This window comes from Talpa occidentalis, unplaced genomic scaffold (genome assembly GCF_014898055.3).
Source record: "Talpa occidentalis isolate TD23 unplaced genomic scaffold, MPIMG_talOcc4v2.1 talOcc4.5, whole genome shotgun sequence".
In the NCBI taxonomy this organism is placed as follows: domain Eukaryota; kingdom Metazoa; phylum Chordata; class Mammalia; order Eulipotyphla; family Talpidae; genus Talpa; species Talpa occidentalis.
In genome coordinates, this window is record NW_023604861.1 from 92,588,717 (window position 1) to 92,598,086 (window position 9,370).

Consider the following 9,370-nt stretch of genomic DNA (forward strand, 5'->3'; position numbering starts at 1 on the left):
CCAATGACTAATTGATAGTCAGACTATGATAACTCAGATCATTGCCTCAAGATGATACAAATTCTAAAGTGTAATTTATGCTTCAGCGTTCCCTATAGACCCAGTTGATGCTAGGATTTTTCTTATAATTGCATCTTTGCTTGACTTCATCTATTTCTTTCCTTCACTGTCTTACAAATTTCTCCTAGGAGCAACTCTTTAACAAATTATTGGCACAAGACTCCTTATTTTAAGGTCTTATTTTAGAGAAAATAAACTAAATAAGTGGTTTGAGGGATAAATTTCTTCCAGTTTCCTTTGGAGTCATACACATAATTTTACTCATATTCTGAGATATGGAATTAAGTATAATGTTTCCAGAATGTGTGCGGAGATCAGCACTGAAAGGAAGGTGAGGCAGAAAAAGGTAAAAGCTGCCCCCAAACCAATAGAAAGGACTGAAATAAAGATAGAGAACTGATCCAGAAAGGACCACGTAAATCTTCCTTGTTCTATAAGGAATTCGAGTTACTCCACTGCATTTTATAATATCTCACAATAAAATACTGTAAAAATTTAGGCTAACTATGTTACTATATCTTAATAATATATTTTTTTCTACCAAACCCCAGGTTTATATTTGTAGTTCAACAGGTTGTGTTTGTTATTTCCTGTGGTTGAGAGAAAGGACATACCACAGAAAACATTGAGGTACCTCATAAAAGACTGTTAAAAAGAACATATTTTACAACTTGGGATTTACCTGAGTGCTTTTGGGGGAAGAGACTAAAGAAACAAGGTTTTACCCTGAAAACAGGAATTAGTCTGACAGGATATCTCAATAAATCATATCTATGACAAAGATAAAACAGAAATAGGTAAAAAAGCAGCAGTCATGTATTACAGGCAAGGTAGGGGGTGTTTGGTATTTCATGGGTAGCACAGTGATTTTTTTTTGTCTATATTCAGACAAAATTACAAAGTGGACTTGTAGTGTAAGATTACAAAGTGGCCTTGTTTTGTCTCATTTTGTTATGGTTTGTAAATCACCTGAGATTGGTATTGTTTGAGAACTATTTATGTTTAACAAGAGAATAATTTAGTTTTGCTTTAAGTTCCAGATCAGATTTCAAAGGTCAGAGGATGATTATTTTTTTTAAACTCAAGAGCTAATTATTACTGTTAGAATGCAGATGAACTTCCTAGAACATCTGAATGATTTCTACAGATAGCCTCTGACCAAGTCTTCCACCAAGATCTAGGAGTACATTCAAGCTCATTTATTCCACGTTAGACCCATGGGGAACTCTTCTCAAGTCTCTATGCATACCATGCTTTTTTTTTCATCCCAGAGTTTTAGCACATGCTTGGTATTTCATGTAACTTTCACATCTTAGTCCCTAGACAGTAGAGACTATCATCATAGAGCAAGACTTGGCACAGTGCCTGGTGTATAGTAAATATTTGGTAAAAATATTTTGCATACTCTCCTGCACTGCTGGTGGGAGTGCAAACTGGTCCAACCACTATAGAGAGCTGTGTGGAGATTTCTGGACCTACTAAACATAGAGCTTCCATATGATCCAGCAATTACACTCCTAGGTATTTACCCAAAGGACACAGAAACAGTAATTCCAAAGGGCACCTGCACCCCTAAGTTTATAGCAGCACTATTTATAATAGCTAAGCTATGGAAGCAACCCAAATGCCCAAAAATAGATGACTGGATCAAGAAGATGTGGTACATATACACCATGGAATATTACTCAGCAATCAAAAAAGATAAACACATGCAGTTTGCAGCAACATGGATGGAGCTAGAAGAGATCATGCTCAGTGAAATAAGTCAGAAAGAAAAAGAAAAATACCGTATGGTCTCACTCATAGCAGGAATTTAGAAAACCTAAATAAGAGGCCAGGAAAAAGACTAATTAATACAAAGTGAAAATCAAAATCAACAAGCAACTATAAACCAGAGACACACTATGGGGGAGGGGCAGGGAAAGGAAGGACTAGAGTCAAAATAAGGGGGGAGGTGCAATTGTATGGGGAATATAACCAAAAAGAAAATGCATACATTGTGCAAAGATGAAAAAAAGATGTAAGAATTATATAAAATAAAATATTTAAATAAAAAAATTTCATAAATAAGTGAATGAATGAACAAAAGGATAAAAGAATTCAGATCTGTGTGACCCAAGATTATGTTATATCAAGCAGTGATGCTGCTTCTAATTGCCTCATTAAGGTCCAATGAAAGATGTGTGGAAAGTTATCTACATATTCCTCTTTTTAGAGTTTGCTGCACCTTGGAAGGAAATCGGCTTGATCCAGTGGCTACGCCAACTGTTCACAAGTGGAAAGCAAATACAGGGAGAGGAATATGAATGAAGAATATAATGAAGGTCTTAACAAGAATTTATTCTACACAAATATTTTAGCATTCACTATATCCCCTACTCCAGTCACTTTTAGACATGGTTTTCGACAAAAAGGACACATTTGGTAGCCAAACACTGCATATAGCCTCTGCCTTTGTTATGTTCATCTGCTTCATTGGTTATCATGCTTTGTGGCAGCTCAGAATTACTGTTCTAGCCTTGATGGCCAAAAGCATGTATAATGAATCTTCTATGGACAATTTAAGAGTTATTCAGAATTAACTGCAACTATGGTGATTTGTGCTTTTTATACTGATTTTAGATCATAACACAATTATTTTAAATATAAATAAACATCTCTAAGTTTGTAATTTTTCACAGTACTTCACACAGTTACTGCTTTACAATGATATTTACTATATTAAATGAGTATTTACTCTTCTACTAGACTCTAAATTCTACTAGGGCAGGATTCATGCTTTTGGCCTCCTTCCTACATTTTTAAAGCCAGCAATGGTGGGTAGAATCCTCACTATCACCTGTTCTTCATTCTCACTTATCTATTTTAAGGACACTTGTGGTTAGATTGAACCCACTCAAATGATGCAGGATAATCTCCCTATCTTATTTTTAATTTTTATTTTTCAGAATTTCTGTTTATTCTTCATTTTCTCATTGAAATAATATCGGTTTGTAATACTGCATATGATTCAAGGGTATAGGTTTAAACACCTATACCACACCTACCACCAAGAAACCCATAGTCCACCAATCCTTCTTTAATGGATTTTATTTTTTTTTTTAAAAGAGGCATATATTTTTATTTATTTGTTTTTGTTTATTTGTTTGCTTATACATGCACTGGGTACAGTCAGAAGCGCGGGAGGGTGAGAGAATTCACCAGAGCCAGAGCTGGGAGCAGAGCAGGCAGAAGGACCGAAGTACACTGCTGAGGGGAGCAGCAGGTGGCAGGAGAGGTCTGCGCGCCATGTGGGACCCTCCTCCGGTGGTGGGGAGCAGCCGGGGATACAACCGGCGCCTCAGAGGCCGCGGGGAGCTTCGCAACCCAGCGCTCAACCGCTGTGCCACCGGGGAGGCCCTCTTTAATGGATTTTAAAGAAATGAGAACCTAGACTTTCCATTGCTAAATGTTCTTTGTTTTGCTCATTTTATAGATGAAATAAATCCTTTAAAGTCCATTGGGCCATTTCCTCTTTAATCTTCCTATTTTGAAGTCAGTTAATTAATAACTTTCATTCTGTCTGCAATTTTAACTTCCCTTTGTGATGTAAAATAACATTCATATGTTTCAGGGATTAAGATGTAAACATTTGAGGAAGGCCATTATTCTGCTTACCATAATACCCATATTGCCTAGCATAATTGGTACTTAATGCATCTTTGTTGTATAAATGAGTGAGGGAAAGCTACCGGAATTGATATATTCTTTAAATGATCTGCAAATTCCCATTAGTTCTAATTTTCTAAGTTTTTTTTGACAACAATGACCTGCTTAAGTTTTATTTTTAATGCATTTCAAGTATCCTACTATATTACATATTTTCTTCTTTAAAAATCTAATAAATGAGCTAATAAGGCCCTCTCTCATGGTGCAAGGTGTTAAGTCTCAGAACTATGAAGCAATCCATAGCCACTGCAACAGGAATTAGATCCCCTGCCAGGAGCTGACCCACATGGTGCAGCAGACCTCTCCTGTCTCACCCACTGCTCCCCTCAGCAGTGTATTTCAGTCAATGCACTTGTTCTGCTCCCCACTCTATCTCTGGTGAATCCTCTCACCCCCCTCACCTCTGACCTACACCCCAGCTCTTGTATGCATAAATAAATAAATCTTTAAAAAATGAGCTAATGAATTGACTATTATCACCATGCATTTTCATTTAGCAATGGAAAGTCTAGGTGGTCATTTCTTTAAAATCCTTGCTACGCAAGCTAGGTATTTTTTTAGTAGCAGCATTTATACACTTAAGATAAAAATGATAGCAATAATATTGGTTTATAACACTACATATGATTCAAGGGTATAGGTATGATAAATGTTTATTATCTTCACTATGATAAATGTTTATTATCTGCTTCGTACTGGGATAGTTGATAAGTATTTACTCACTATTCTCTATTTGTGATGTTACATTTATGTAAAATTTCATAATAAATCCTCACAACAACTATGTTTAGTGGATTTTTTTTTTTGCTCATTTTATAGATGAAATAAATTTTAGAGTCTCTGTGCATTTTGCTTATTGTTATACCCCTGATAATGGCAGATGCAACTCGCCAATGGTATTCCTTCAGGGATCATAGTTTATAATATTAAACTCTGCTATTAACCACAATGTTCCATAAATTGGTACATTTCCTGTTATGTTCTTTGTTCTGGAAAAGGAAACAACACAGCATCACTATCTAGAACATTTGAAAGACTGTACCTTTACTGCCTGGTTTCTAAGTCTTTCTGAGACAAATTCTATTATACTTTTTCCAAAATTTTTGTTTGTTCCTAGGTCAACCTGGCCTCTCCACATAGCTTCCTATTTCTTATTGGTTTATTAAATCATTTACCGAAACTTATCAATTACTTTAAGGCAATAAATCTATTGGATGCTATATTGTAGCTGTCTTTATGGAGTTATATCCTTTTACAGGAGTCAGAGGATAAATTAAAAGAACAGCTAAGTACATAATTGAAAATTATGATTAGCACTGTGAAGGAAGTAAATAAATTGAATAAATAAGTTGAAAATTCAACGCTAAAAGGACTAATCTAATTTATGTAGATTTCAGGAATGTCCCTTCCACTCCCTTCCCCTTGAGAAGATGACTTTCAAGCCAAGATTAAAAGAATGAGAAGGAACCAACCTAATGAAAAGGAGTTGGCCATGCTTTCCATCCTCTTGAGACTGCGTATTTGTCTGAATTTGTACTTTGCTTGAAGAAGTAAATTAAGTTCATGGTCCTGTGCTTCCTCTTAGTCATCTGTGATAGAAATCCCTTGTTGGCAAACTGTTTTCCATAGCTTCCATGTTGTCATTTCTATTTATTCATCCTAAATTTAGCAAAAGTTTATTTAGAACCTATTTTTACCAAGAAATAGGATGTGTAAATTTTTCTTGGTCTTGCTCTGTCAGTTCAGGGCTAAGTCATTATAAAGCCTCACTTGTACTGTGAATATAGGCCTATAAAAATATAACCAATTTTGGTAAAAACTTTAATTTCCCTATCACCTTAGATATTAGATTATCTTTTTACAAAACAATGCATTATTTCCATTATTTCATACATCCAATGAATGTACCAAGATGTGTCCTCTGACTTCAAGTTTAAGAAGGTATTTCACAGACTCACTGGCCATTTTGTAAAGGGAAGAATGAAGCATGCTACTACATAAATGTAAACCTTTTACAACTTCAATAATAAATCTCAGCCCTTTTTCTTTGTTGTCAGATTTTCTTTTTTTTTAAATTCTCATTGAGTGCTAATAAAACCAGTCACAATGAAGCAGTTGGCAATTAGTCTTAGATGGCAGTTATTGATACACCCAGCTTGATCAATCCTGGATGTGTATTGGAAATGTGAACATCATTATACACAGTTCCTGGATAGATTGGGTTGACCCTAAAAGATCAATATTGATACAGTGTTGTACAACTGCAAGTCAGTGAGAGGACTAAAGAAGTAGTGTAATAAACAACATAGCATATTAATCTTAGAAATATATCACGAATAGCAGAATATAAATACATGTTAAAACATCTGTTTGAACTAAATTGTGTCTTAAATAAATGAGTTATTGTGCTGCCTTTGCTTGCCACTTGCAAATTTTTTTGAACGCAGTAATATAAAGGGACTAGCTGTTCATTATGATGAACTATGAAAATCCCCCAGGACAGAGGAGTGGCTTGTTTTAATGAGAATTGTAAGCAAGGTGCAAATACTAAGTAAAGTAAAACCAGGTTACTCACATTACCATTCCCTTGTTCTTTTTAACCAATATGAAAGAGTCTAAAGGAAAACTTCATTGATTTCACATAATACGGTCACTGTCTCTGTGACTGAATTATTTCTTAGATGTATAAGTTCTAGTTACATTTATTCGTGGAGTCCTAATATGGCTCTCTTTCAAATAAATACTGTGGCACCCTGCTAATAAATAAATGGCAAAATATTGTAAAATAATTGGTTTTGCAAAATAATAGTGGAAGCCAAGGAATAATGCAATTTAAGTATACAATTTACTGAGATCTGTAAAGTATCAGAGTCCGCCTTTGTAAAAAGGGAAAAGGGGACGGCCTCCCTGGTGGAGCAAGGGGTTAAGCATCAGCACTATGAAGCAATCCATAGCTACTGCAGCATGAGTTCGATCCCCAGCCAAGAAGATGACTCTGGGGATCACCTCCTGTCTCCCCCACTGCTCCCCTCAGCAGTGTATTTCAGTAGATCTGCCTGTTCTGTTCCCCACTCTATCTCTGGTGAATCCGCTCACCCCCACCCCTCTGGCCTCTACCCCAACTCTTCTATGCATAAATAAATAAATCTTTAAAGAAAAAAGGGAAAAGGAAGTGATGTCTGTTTCACAGGAATGCTACAAGCAGCCAAGGTACAATGATGCAGGTGAAGACTGTGGGGAAAGCCAGACTCACTGGAAGTGTTTAAATTATGTTGCTGTAGTAATACATTCAAAATCCCCAGCCTATTCTTTTTCTTTGTAATTTTTAAAAATGTCTTCTCTGAAAAAGAAAATCTTAAGAAAATGAGACATAAGTCACAAAATGGAAGGAAATATTTGCAAAATATTGAACGACAGTATGACTGAAGAATACATTCAGATAAGTGATGAGGAAGGATAGTGTCAATGAAGTGATGTGAGATGATGGATATAAATTCTTCACTTTGTTCACTTACAAGGGCTCAGAACATCTTTACTTCCCTACAGTGCACAATGCTACAATATTATTAATACTTACTTGACAAGGACTGATTTATTTAATTTTTTAATTGAGGCAACATGGTCTATAACACTGTATATGACTCAGAGGTATAGGATCACATGCCTTAAGATGTATGTAGAAGATTTGCACATCAAAGACATCTTTACAGACACATCACCCAAAGCAGTGATAGTGAAGGCAAAGATAAACAGCTGGGACTACATCAAATTAAAGAGCTTCTGCACAGCAAAAGAGACAATAACAAAAACAAAGAGAAACCCCACCAACTGGGAGAACATTTTTGTACACAACACTAATGATAAAGGACTGATCACAAAAATCTGCAAAGAGCTGATGAGACTCAACAACAACAAAGAAAATAATCCAGTTAAAAATGGGCAGAAGAGCTAAAAAGAAACTTCTCTGAAGAGGAAATGCAAATGGCCAACAGGCATATGAAAAAATGTTCAACATCACTTGTCATCAGGGAAATGCAAATCAAAACTACAATGAGATACCATCTTACACCAGTGAGAATGGCACATATTAAAAAAACTAGCAACAACAAATGTTGGCGAGGGTGTGGAGAAAAAGGAACTCTTCTGCACTGTTGGTGGGAGTGCAAACTGGTCCAACCACTGTGGAGAGCTGTGTGGAGATTTCTGGACCTACTAAACATAGAGCTTCCATATGATCCAGCAATTCCACTCCTAGGTATTTACCCAAAGGACACAGAAACATCAATTCCAAAGAACACCTGCACCCCTATGTTTATAGCAGCACTGTTTACAATAGCTAAGCTTTGGAAACAACCCAAATGCCCAAAAATAGATGACTGGATCAAGAAGATGTGGTGCATATATACCATGGAATATTACTCAGCATTCAAAAAAGATAAACACATGCAATTTGCAGCAACATGGATGGCGCTGGAAGGGATCATGCTCAGCGAAATAAGCCAGAAAGAAAAAGAAAAATACCGGATGGTCTCACTCATAGCAGGAATCTAGAAAACTTAAATAAGGGACCAGGAAAATTAATAACTGTAAGCAAGTGAAAATCAAAATCAACAAAAAACTATGAACCAGAGACACTTTTTTTGGGGTGGGGGGCAGGAGGGGAGGGACTGGGGTCAGAATGGGGGGGGTTGAAATTGTATGGGGAATATAAAAATAAAATTTATTATTAATTAAAAAAATAAAATAAAACAACAGAAATCTAAAAAAAAAAGTGAAAGAGAAAGCAAGACTTTCTTAACAAAAATTAAGACTTTTTTTGCAAGTACACCTGCCTTGCAAGAAATCTCAATAGAAATTATTCAGAGAGAAGGAAATTCTTTATGTTAGAAATTTACATGTTCCTAGTGTTAACAAAGAAATAAATGTAAAATAAATATTTTTCTTATTCTTAAAAAAAAAAAAAAGATGTATGTAGAAAATAAAGCCATTCTACCTGATGTGGATAATTACTATAAAACATTTTTCCCCAAAAAGAAAGGAAATGAGTGAAAATATTTAAGATACATAATAGTGCTAAGGATGCGAGTTTCCTCACATGATAGAACACATATTGGACAGCTGGAAAGGGATGTGTATTATATAGTCAGGAAATAGTAAGAGTTCCAGTAGATGGTACTTGCCATTTCAAAAACTACCCTAAAAACAGTGCTGAGTATGGGACAGTAAAGGATCCCTATGAGAATCCTCAAGTTTGTGGTTTACTAAAAAGTCTGAAACGGAGAGAACAAAGTTCTGCTCATATGAGAAATAAATAAAGCAATTTTCCTACCCCTGGTTTATTTTACTACAGTGAGTTTTAGAAACAAATCATCTACAAACAAATGGCTTTTCATAAAGCCACAGAGCCATTTATCAGGGAGATATGACCAGAGAAAATACAAAATCATATTTGAGTGTTCACTTTCTCTTTTTTTCTTACAGCTTTTCTAAAGATCTGAGAAGTAAGTTGTGTGGAGTTTATTGAGTCATGTCAACACTGACATATTTTGCCCCAAAAATATGAGCATTTTATAATCACTTTTGTGTTCTGAGACCCTGGAGA